Genomic DNA, 11,077 nt, shown 5'->3' on the forward strand with positions numbered 1-11,077 from the left:
GTTCAGTTCAGTCGCTCAGTCGTGTCCTACTCTTTGTGACCCCATGAACCACAGCACGCCAGGCCTCCCTGTCCATCACCAACTCCTGGAGTCCACCCAAACCCATGTCCATTGAGTCGGTGATGCCATCCAACCATCTCAACCTCTGTCATCCCCTTCTCCTCCTGCCCTCAATCTTTCCCAGCATCAGGGTCTTTTCCAATGAGTCAGCTCTTTGCATTAGGTGGCCAAAGTATTGGAGTTTCAGTTTCAACATCAGTCCTTCCAATGAACACACAGGACTGATCTCCTTTAGGATGGACTGGTTAGATCTCCTTGCAGTCCAAGGGACTCTCAAGAGTCTTCTCCAACACCGCAGTTCAAAACCATCCATTCTTCAGTGCTCAGCTTTCTTTATAGTCCAACACTCACATCCGTACATGACTACTAGAAAAACCATAGCCTTGACTAGACAGACCTTTGTTGACAAAGTAATGTCTCTGCTTTTTAATATGCTGTCTAGGTTGGTCATAACTTTCCTTCCAAGGAGTAAGCATCTTTTAATTTCCTGGCTGCAGTCACCATCTGCAGTGATTTTGGAGCCCAAAAAAATGAAGTCTCACACTGTTTCCACTGTTTCCCCATCAATTTCCCATGAAGTGATGGGACTGGATGCCACGATCTTAGTTTTAATGTTGAGCTTTAAGCTAACTTTTTCACTCTCCTCTTTCACTTTCATCAAGAGGCTCTTTAGTTCTTCACTTTCTGCCATAAGGGTGGTGTCATCTGCATCTCTGAGGTTATTGATATTTCTCCTGGAAATCTTGATTCCAGCTTGTGTTTCTTCCAGCCCAGCGTTTATCATGATGTACTCTGCGTATAAGTTAAATAAGCAGGGTGACAATATACAGCCTTGACGTACTCCTTTTCCTATTTGGAGCCAGTCTGTTTGTCCATGTACAGTTCTGACTGTTGCTTCCTGACCTGCATATAGGTTTCTCAAGAGGCAGGTCAGGCGCTCTGGCACTCCCATCTCTTTCAGAATTTTCCACTACCAGAGGGCAATTGCTGATGAATTTGAACTGTGGAATGACACTGATTATGGGTTGCCCTGAAATTTACTCAAACCTTGCAAATATAGTTTCTATTTCACATTTTTCTAATATTTGTGTTAAGTGTATATATTTGTGTGTGTGTGTGTGTGTGTGTGTCTGTGTGTGTGTGTATTTACCTTATTAATAAGGTAATACCTTATTATTACCTTAAAATGATACCCAGTCGTGTTTCTCACATACAAGTATACATGTGCTATGTATTTAAAGAGGATTCATAGCTCTGTACATTCTGTTTTTTAGGGGTCTAACTAAAATTAAATAATGTTGTAAGAGTGGAAAATGAAAGAAAAATTTTAGGGTCCCAACAGATAGGAAGGATGATCTGTCTTAAAAGAGCATTAAAAATAAAGTGATTAATTAAAAAAATGAAATGGAAAAGGAAACTCTCCTCCACTTAGGACCCAGAGAACTAGGCTAAAGCGGCAAACAGAGAAACACGCGTTGAAGAGTCCTTTTGACAAGTCCCTCACCCCACCCCCACAACCACCCACAACATAGGTGTGTATTGTCTCTGCATGATTTAGTACCGGGTGCTATTCTGCAGTTCTCAGTCTGGGGGCTGAATTCTTCAGCATCCTTGCCACGTTGCAAAAATAGAAAGCCCCATATCAGAGTCATACCACCGCCCCACTTGCCACCTACAGCCCAACAGAAGAGCAGGCGAGCCTCAGTTTCCAAAAATGTTCTGTATTCCAGAAGTTCCTTGAATTCTCAGAACTCAGATGATGTTTTTCCCAGGGATACAATGGATTCTATTTCCAGAACTCAAGCACCTACTAACCCAGAACATTCCCAGTATCCTAGTCCAGCACTACGACTATTGCCAGGTACCTGGCAACCTAAGAAGTGTTGTCAGAAGGGCTGTGTATTTGGAATTCTAGTTCGGGGTGCTCGTGACGTATTTATTATGGCTGCAGATTTGATAACAAGGTCTGGGCTACCCAACCGTGTACTTTCTGTCTCCGCATATTCCAGGGAGGGTAGCTCTTGTGTTTGTGTCAAGATTGAAGAGGGAACTCCAGGACAGACAGACAGAGGCTACAGCTGGGAAAGTTGGGGTGAGGTGCTGCTCTGGATTCTCTGGGATGGAGTGAAGTGGGGAGTTAGGTCTGTCTGAGGGGACGGATCACAGCAGGGGGATGGGGAGATGGCGGGATGGGGTGGAAGTTGAAGGAGTGGCACTTGTGTGGTTAATGGAGACTAGTTCAGTGGAATTCCACACGTTTTGTTCAGCACCCAATCCTCTGTGTGCCAGAAAAGTGAGCAGAGTTGTGACACTGTTTCCACTGTCCTTTCCATCTGTGAGGGGAGGAGACAGACATGTATATATGTGGGTTAGCATTCGTGCAGAGGACCTCTTCTGTCCCAGACCTGAAATTCAGTTAGAACGCAGGAAGGAGAGCTTTATTCTGATGGAAAGATTAGGAAACATTGGATAGAAGAGGAAGCATTTGGGGGTAGGTCTGAGGATCTCACTTCCCTGATCTCACCCAGGAAAAGGGTGGGTGAGATCTAAGTCCAGAGGTGGGCGATACAGGGGAGGGGTGGGCAACCAGGAGGAGAGGCCTGGGGAGTGTCCAGGGTTAGAAGGGATGGGCTTCCCTAGTGGCTCAGCTGGTCAACAACCTGCCTGCCATGCAGGAGACCCCGGTTCGATTCCTGGATCAGGAAGATCCCCTGGAGAAAGGATGGGCTACCCACTCCAGTAATCTTGGGCATTTGCCCACAATGCGGGAGACCTGGGTTCAATACCTGGGTGGGGAAGATACCCTGGAGGTGGGCATGACAACCCACTCCAGTATTCCTGCCTGGAGAATCCCCATGGACAGAGGAGCCTGGCAGGCTACCGTCCTTTGGATCATAAAGAATTGGACATGACTGAGTGACTAAGCACAGCACAGCATAAGGCATGGTTTTACCTTCTAGAGTGGATTTCCCTCTTCAGTACCATGAACCCCTCCTTGTTCCCCAAAGAAACTCCAGCCCTGCAGGCAAGTAGTAGCATAGTAGGCAAGGAGTGAGGATTGGAGAGGGCACTCTGGAGAGAACCTGGGCTTTGAGAAGCTAGAAGGTAGGGGCTAGTGGTCGAGGAGATTTCCCCAATCCCTGCTTGTCCTCTGGCCCAAATGCCACCCAGCTCATGGTGGCAGTCTCAGATCCAGATCAGGTGGGGGAAGGGAAAGAAAAGCATGGCTTTGGAATGCAGATTATGTCTTAGGGTATCTCAGACGTCGGCACAGGGGAACATGGGAGAAGACGATTTTTGAGCCAATGGGGAGGACCTGGAATGCTGGTTCACATGTTGCATGAAATTGGTTGTAAGACAGGGACTACCTTGGTGGTCCAGTGGTTAAGACTCCGTGTTTCCAAGGCAGGGTGCATGGGTTCCATCCCTGGCTGGGGAACTAAGATTCCACATGCCACTCAGTGTGGCAACAAAAGAAAAGAAATTGGTTGTAAGAAAGACTAGCTCAGTCTGTATTTTGTGAAGTAATTACAAGCCCCTGTTTCCTTGGGCCCTCCCGCCCACCACTTCCTCTAAAAGCACAAGTGAAGTGCCTGGTTCTCCAATGTCTCTCCATGCATATAAATCCCCTTTGTTACAGTTTAGTTGCTCAGTCGTGTCCGACTCTTTGCGACCCCATGAACCGCAGTACACCAGGCCTCCCTGTCTATCACCAACTCCCAGAGTTTACCCAAACTCATGTCCATTGAGACAGTGATGCTATCTAACCATCGTTACAGAGGCCAAGGCTATGGGTGCTTGCTGATCACTGAATTCTGAGACAAGGGGGAAAAGAAGGAGTAGAAGAAGAATCTTTGCAGGTTTTTTTTTTTTTTTTTTTTTTTTTCAAAAGCATAAGACTTCTATTGGCAAACTGAAATGCTCATTTCTGCATCAGGAATTAGGGAGGAAAACAGATGCCACAGAGAGGCAGTATCCTGACTTCAAGTGCTGTACTCAGAAGAGACCCTTCAAAGCAGAGCCAGTTCTGCATTTCAGAAAAGGCAGGTGGCTGTCGACCTTCACAGAGGCCTGGGGAGAGTGGATGGTTCCCGGTCAATAGGTACAAGGTGAGGGAGGAGGTGGCTGGCTCTCAGCCTCCACTCTTCTGTCAGCTGTTAGAGCCTGCCTCTCTGTGACTGCTCCCTGGAAAAGGACAATGCAACCCACTCCAGTATTCTGGCTGGGATAATCCCCTGGACAGAGGAACCTGGTGGGCTACAGTCCATGGAGTCGCAAAAGAGCTGCACATGACTGAAGCGACAGAGCACACAGGCATGCACACACACACTGTGACCACTGCTGGAAGTCCAGCTGCGAGATCTCTGCAGCTGGCAGTTAGAGGCTTACACGCTGTAAATGTGTGTGTGTGTGTGTGCCCACACACTCTCTCTCTGGCCTCCATGCTTGATCCCAGTCTTAATAATGACCTACTCAGCGAAATCGAATTCTAATCATTCACTGCCTCTTGACCATTGCCAAGTAGAAGGACATAAAGTCTTTATATTAAAATTCAGAGCAACTTAGAAGCCATCATTTGGAGCCTTACACATCATTCTTTGATGGAGTGCTCTTATTAGCCACATGTACAGAAGCCTTCATGTTGTCGATCATACAATATCATGTCTCTATAACACGGTAGGTGAGTATTGGCATAAGTTTAAAAAAATTACCAAGCCTACTATCTAAATGAACATGCTAAATGTTGAGCATTACTTAGCATCATTATGCTTCAGAAGGTCTCTTTTGCCCTCAGTTCAGGTAACATGTTCAACTTCTATGAAAGCATATTTTGGTATATTTATAAAGTGTGTGTGTATGTGTGTGTGTGTGTATCTTATTCACTAATAACCAGAGATAAGCAGGATCATGTTAACAATTTAATTAGGAGGTAGGAGATATGGATTTTATTTTTACTCATGTTTTTATGCATCTTTGAGCACTTTCTCTTTCTAGAACTCCATATATTCATCTGTAAAATGAGGAATTTGAAGTAATCAGTGGTTCTTAAATAATTTGGAGGTCATGAACTTCTTTAAAAATCTGAAGAAGTCTTTGCACTTTCTTTCCAGGAGAAATAAAAAATACACAACCAGACTAAATTGAATTTAGTTTCAGGAAGGAGATTTACAGACCATTTTCAAGGCCATCATATTCAGCCATAGATATTATGCAATACATAGTATGTACTTTAGAATTGTACAGTTCCAAAGGGCACAGTTCATATAGACTAATGACACCCCTTCAGAGGTGAGCAAAGAGGTGGCCCTCTTTATAGCAATTCCTTAAACTCCAGGCTAAGAACTCTTGGGCCAAGTGAACTCTAAGAGTCTTTATGGGTCTTGTTGTTGCTCAATTGCCAAGTGGTGTCCAACTCTTTGCAATCCCATGGACTGCAGCACACCAGGCTTCCCTGTCCTTCACAGTCTCCTGGAGTTTGCTCAAACTCGTGTCCATTGATTCAGTGATGCTGTCCAACCATCTCATTCTCTTTTTAAGGATCTGAATGTCCCTCATTTCACAGAGATATTATTATTTTCAAAAACCTTGTGTTAGCTCAAGCTTTGAAATAAAAAACAGCAGACTAGGTGGCTTAAACGACAGAAGTGTACTTCCTCATAGTGCTGGAAGTCCAGGATCCAGGTGCCGTGCTGTCTCTCCTGAGGCTTCTCTCCTTGACTTGCAGATGGCCACTTTCTCTCTTGTCTTCACACGGCTCTTTTCTCCATAGCTGCACGCTCCTGGTGGTGCTGCTTCTTCCAAGGGCACCAAACTTATTAGATAGGATCCCACCCTTATGGCATCATTTAATTATAAGTATCCTTTCTCCAAAAACAGCCACATTTAGGGGTTAGAGTTTCAACATATGAATTTTATAGAAACACAATTCAGTTTATAATTAACCCCAAGTTGGTCAAGCCATTCCAGAGAGAAAGGTTAACAACTAGATGAATCAAAGCATCTTTTAAATCCCCTCATCTTTTAAATAGGCCTATCAAAAATTAGAATAACTATGCTGCTTTCTGAAGCAGGGATTTATAACTGATTATTTAAATCTTTATCCTGCTGTTCTTATTAAAGGGAACATTTTCACAGAGGTTTTTTTTTTGTTTGTTTTCCTTTGTTTTGAAGAGTAAAACCAAACGAAACCAAACCTAAACAAAAAAAGCTATTTAAAAACTTGGTGCTTTTGATGTTTGGCAAAACTAGTACAATTATGTAAAGTTTAAAAATAAAATAAAATTAAAAAAAAAAAGTAAAAAAAAAAAAAACGTGGTGCTGTAGAAATAAATTAACTTCATTTGGCACTGGTCATCAAGAGCCCTGGTCAAGGGTTATATGTACTGGGGAAAGGAATGAGTTTGGGGAGAAGAAATTATAATAACCCATAAATATTTTCAGTGTTTGTTTTCCTTTGGGCCATGCATGTAATCACCCTCCTGTGATGTAAATGAAAGCAACTGGAAGTGTCTTCCACATCTGGTACCTTGGGGTGGGGCAGCTGGGGGGGTTTCTATTTCTGCTAGTCCTGATTTTCCTTTCAACTGTAGGTGGGGGCTGAGGAGAAAAGGCCGAGAGTTCCTTGTAGTCTTTCAAAATTTATTATTGTTCCCTTAGTGTCATATTTAGTAACCACCATCCAGCTGAGTAACTCGTAAAGCCAACAACCGTTGTACACCCACCCCTACCTCCCCTAGCCCATGCACGAACTAAATAAGAGGTGTCCAGAGAGAGGAGGTTTAAAGAATGTGCTGGCTGTTGTTATTCCTAAAGCTTCACCGTGACTCTCTGGCTGTTTAATGTGTTTAGCAATGACTCAAGCCTGTGAGTGATGTTACAGGCCCTCCAAGAGTATGCCATGCCGCCCAGTAGCACCCTGTCCCTACATCTTTCTCCTTTTGGATGCACCCACCTTTCTGTGTTCATGTTCTCTACCCTGACAAGGTACACGATTTTAGGAAATGGCAACGATCAAGCACGATGCCTCCCGCTGTGATCTTTACACCCACATAGACGCACTCCCTTGGTTGAAGTGGCTCACTCTCTCCTTGAATTGGGCTGAAAGAGACGTCACTGAAGACGTCTCCTCTCATACCACCCCTCCCCTGTGGATTCTCTTCCCGATTGCTAGAGAATCCCCAGCAAACATTTTGTCTTCTGCGGGCTTGAAATTAACGAGTGAATGGTTGGCCACACCAGGCAGGAGAGAGGCACAGCAGGAGAGAGGCACAGCAGGAGAGAGAAACAATATATATTATTATTCCAACATTGTGTACTTGTTGGCCTCAGTGTCTCTTATGCAGATTTAAATTTTAGAAAACAGTCTATACGAGATAGCCCATCCTTGAGTGGCTTGATGTCTGGCAATTAATGTTAGAGCAAAAAATTAAGACCCAGTTATTTTCATTTCTCAAGGGCATGACAATGAGTCTCTCAATCCACCATATTAAACCATTGGAAATCATATATAACAGAGTCTCTTCTTCATTAAAACTTGATTTAAGGGGACAAAAATGTGGTCTTTCTTCTGCTATAGCTTGTTAAAAGCCATCTGATTTTCTCTGGCTCCAAGTTTCCATATATATATGCTTTTTGTCATCCTCTTTTATAGCTTCAAAATAAGCTCCATGTACCTCACTGTTAATGATGATATTACTCATAGCAAAGATCTCTTTTGGAATATTGTTTCCAGGATTTTAACTTAGAGAGGATCAAACATCAGTGAGTGTCAGATGCATTCTCCTGGTGTATAGTCTCCAGATTGAGTAATACATTTTGAAAGTGTAATTGATTTTGTCAGGATCTGGGGTTTTGGAGTAAAGATTGGCAATCTCAGGAAATGAACATCATCTGTATTCATGAAGTAGTAACAAGATTGCTGTTAGTGTTCTGGGGACTCCTTTTGACCTACAAAGAGAAGGGAGCAAATTCAGAGATAAAGAGCTTGGCTGCCATTTGTGACAGAAATATAGGCAGTAATTTATTTACTTGCATTTCCTAAGACTCCAGTAATCTTATGAACAGCTACAAGTTATCTGAATATGAAATATTGTAGATTAGCAACTAATTTAATACAATCCCTGTGACCTTTCTATTTTCAGATAGTGAACACAAAATATTTTTTAGTTTGTAAAGTATCAATTGCATGGGTATTATAAGAGTCGATATATAATGAAAATACTTTGACTATCATTTAATTCTAATATATGTAATTAAAAGTTGTTTATATGAAATATATTAAACAGTTTGATCTCAGGTCACTTTCTGAAAGCATCCTTCTAATACTCCATTATATACAGAAAGTGGTAATTAAGGACATACAATATTTTTTAAACACACATGAATTTATCTCCTTTTATTTATCATTTTTATTTATCTAATTTTATTTCATTTTATTGATAAAATGAGAGATTATATACTTCATTCAGTCACAAGTGTTACAGATTTTTGTAACTGATTTAGACACATTGTATTGTGGGCAAAACATATGGAGTGAAATTATTTATTCTTCATTATTTGCTTAGGATTCTAATTCATGATTACTTTTTGCATTATGTTTCATAAGTTTTTAAAAGGGCGAGGGGGCATGCTAAGTCACTTCAGTTGTATCCAACTCTTTGTAATCCTGTGGACTGTAGCCTGCCAAGCTTCTCTGTCCATGGGATTCTCCAGGCAAGAATACTGGAGTGGGTTGTCATGCCCTCCCCTCCAGGGAATGACCCAGGGATCAAGCCCTTGTATCTTATGTCTCCTGCATTATCAGGCAGATTCTTTACCACTAGCACCACCTGGAAAGCCCTGTGAAATGATGTGTGTGTGTGTGTGTGTGTGTGTGTGTAATTGTTCTGTCCAGGATTGCATGTATGTCCATTAATTCTGATCTGTTAATTATGCTTTTTAAAAGAGTAATAGCCTCTTTTTTCTCCAGCTTATTCTGTAAGTTTTAACAAGAAGAATATAGGTCATCTATTCAATAAATAGTTATTAAGCTCTTAACATGGGTTAAGCATTGTTATAATTCCTGGAAATTAACAGTGATCAAAAAAACAAAAACGTCTACCCCCATGGAATATACATTTTAGTGGGGATTTTGATCATGGATTTGTCATTTTTTCCACTCTATCAATATGTGTTTTATATTTATTTTAGGTTATGTTATTAGGTATACACAGCTTCAGAACTGTTATATCCCCTCGGTTAATGGTTTTTCTTAAGATGCAAGGATAACATTTTTGGTGATAACATCTGTTTTGTCCAACAATTATATTTCTGAATCTGTTTTCTCTTGATTAACATTTGCCAAGTATATTTGTTAGAATACTGACTTGAGGGTCTGACAATTTCTCTAGGTCCCACACAGTAACACTTGCCAGGTGACTCAGTGGTAAAGAATCCTTCTGCCAATGCAGGAAAGGCAGGGTCGATCCATGGGTCAGGAAGATCCCCAGAAGGAAATGGCAATCCACTCCAGTATTCTTGCCTGGGAAATCCCATGGACAGAGGAACCTGGTGGGCTACCGTCCATGGGGGTCTGAAAGAGTCGGACATGACTTAGCACCTAAACAACAGCAACAACCACAGGCCATACACAACCACAGGCTACTTTTTTCTTGTTTCTAGGTCATACTGACTTAGGCCACTTATTAGTGTGTGAGAGAAAGGAACTGTCTGTCTTTTTAAAACACAGTTATGTAGCCTCAATTAAAAAACAGCCAAATCAATGTCCTGATTAATATACCTGGCAAATGTCAACCAAAGGAAGCAGATATAATGTCCTCATTCACTTGGTTGAAATTGGCTCATCTCCATATCCACCTTCCAGAAAAGGGACAAAGAAGTAGAAAACATGTGTCATTCTCTGAAGATGTGAGCTGGAAGTTACAACATAACTTTATGGCATTCAGCAGTAGAACAGTAAATTCATTTAGACCATAGATTCCATAAATAGCTGATGTGGGTTCAGATCCTGGTTTTGCCATCTACCATCTATGGAAAGTGACAATGTGGACCTCCTTTCCCCAGTTAAGACAGGGAGAAGAAGAAGTGTTAATAGCTCAGTCGTGTCTGACTCTTTGCGATCCCATGGACCATAGCCTGCCAGGCTCCTCTGTCCACGGGATTCTCCAGGCAAGAAAACTGGAGTGGGTTGCCATTCCCTTCTCCAGGGGATCTTCCCGACTCAGGGATCAAGACCCAGGTCTCTTGCATTGCTGGCAGATTCTTAATAGGGACAATAATAATACCTAACTTACATGCATTAAGGAAATATTGGTTATTATTCTCATTTTAAAGCCACCACAAACAAGTATTTGCTAGTGGTGGTAGTGGTAGTGATACAATGTTTACTTAGATTTAGGGCTATCATGCCAGTTCCTTTCACCCATCATTTCCTTTTGAATGCCACTCCTTTTCTCTGGGGTTGTTTTCTTTATACTAAAGTACAACCTTTCGTGATTATGCCAGTGCTAGTCTGTGAATGGTAAGCTTTCTCAAACTTCTTTCATCTGAAAATGTGTTAGGTTTGCCTCCACTCTTAAAAATTTGACTCGCCTAATTAAATAAATCTAGATTGAAAGCCAACTTTCTTTCAACACAAAGCTATTATAATTCATCGTCTTGTAAGCTTTACTTAAAAGTAACCTGTTGATTTTAAGATTTTTATCTTTAATTTTAGTGTTTAGAGTTTCATTATGACGAACCAAAGTGTGATGATGGGCACTCACACTCTCTTTTCCTACTTTAGGATCCTTTAGTAGAAGAACCTGGAGAAGGCAATGGCACCCCACTCCAGCATTCTTGCCTGGAAAATCCCATGGACCGAGAAGCCTGGTGGGCTGCAGTCCATGAGGTCGCTAAGAGTCGGACACGACTGAGTGACTTCACTTTCACTTTTCACTTTCATGCATTGGAGAAGGCAATGGCAACCCACTCCAGTGTTCTTGCCTGGAGAATCCCAGGGACAGGAGAGCCTGGTGGG

The sequence above is a fragment of the Bubalus kerabau genome, chromosome 10 (assembly GCF_029407905.1).
Source record: "Bubalus kerabau isolate K-KA32 ecotype Philippines breed swamp buffalo chromosome 10, PCC_UOA_SB_1v2, whole genome shotgun sequence".
Lineage (NCBI taxonomy): Eukaryota > Metazoa > Chordata > Mammalia > Artiodactyla > Bovidae > Bubalus > Bubalus kerabau.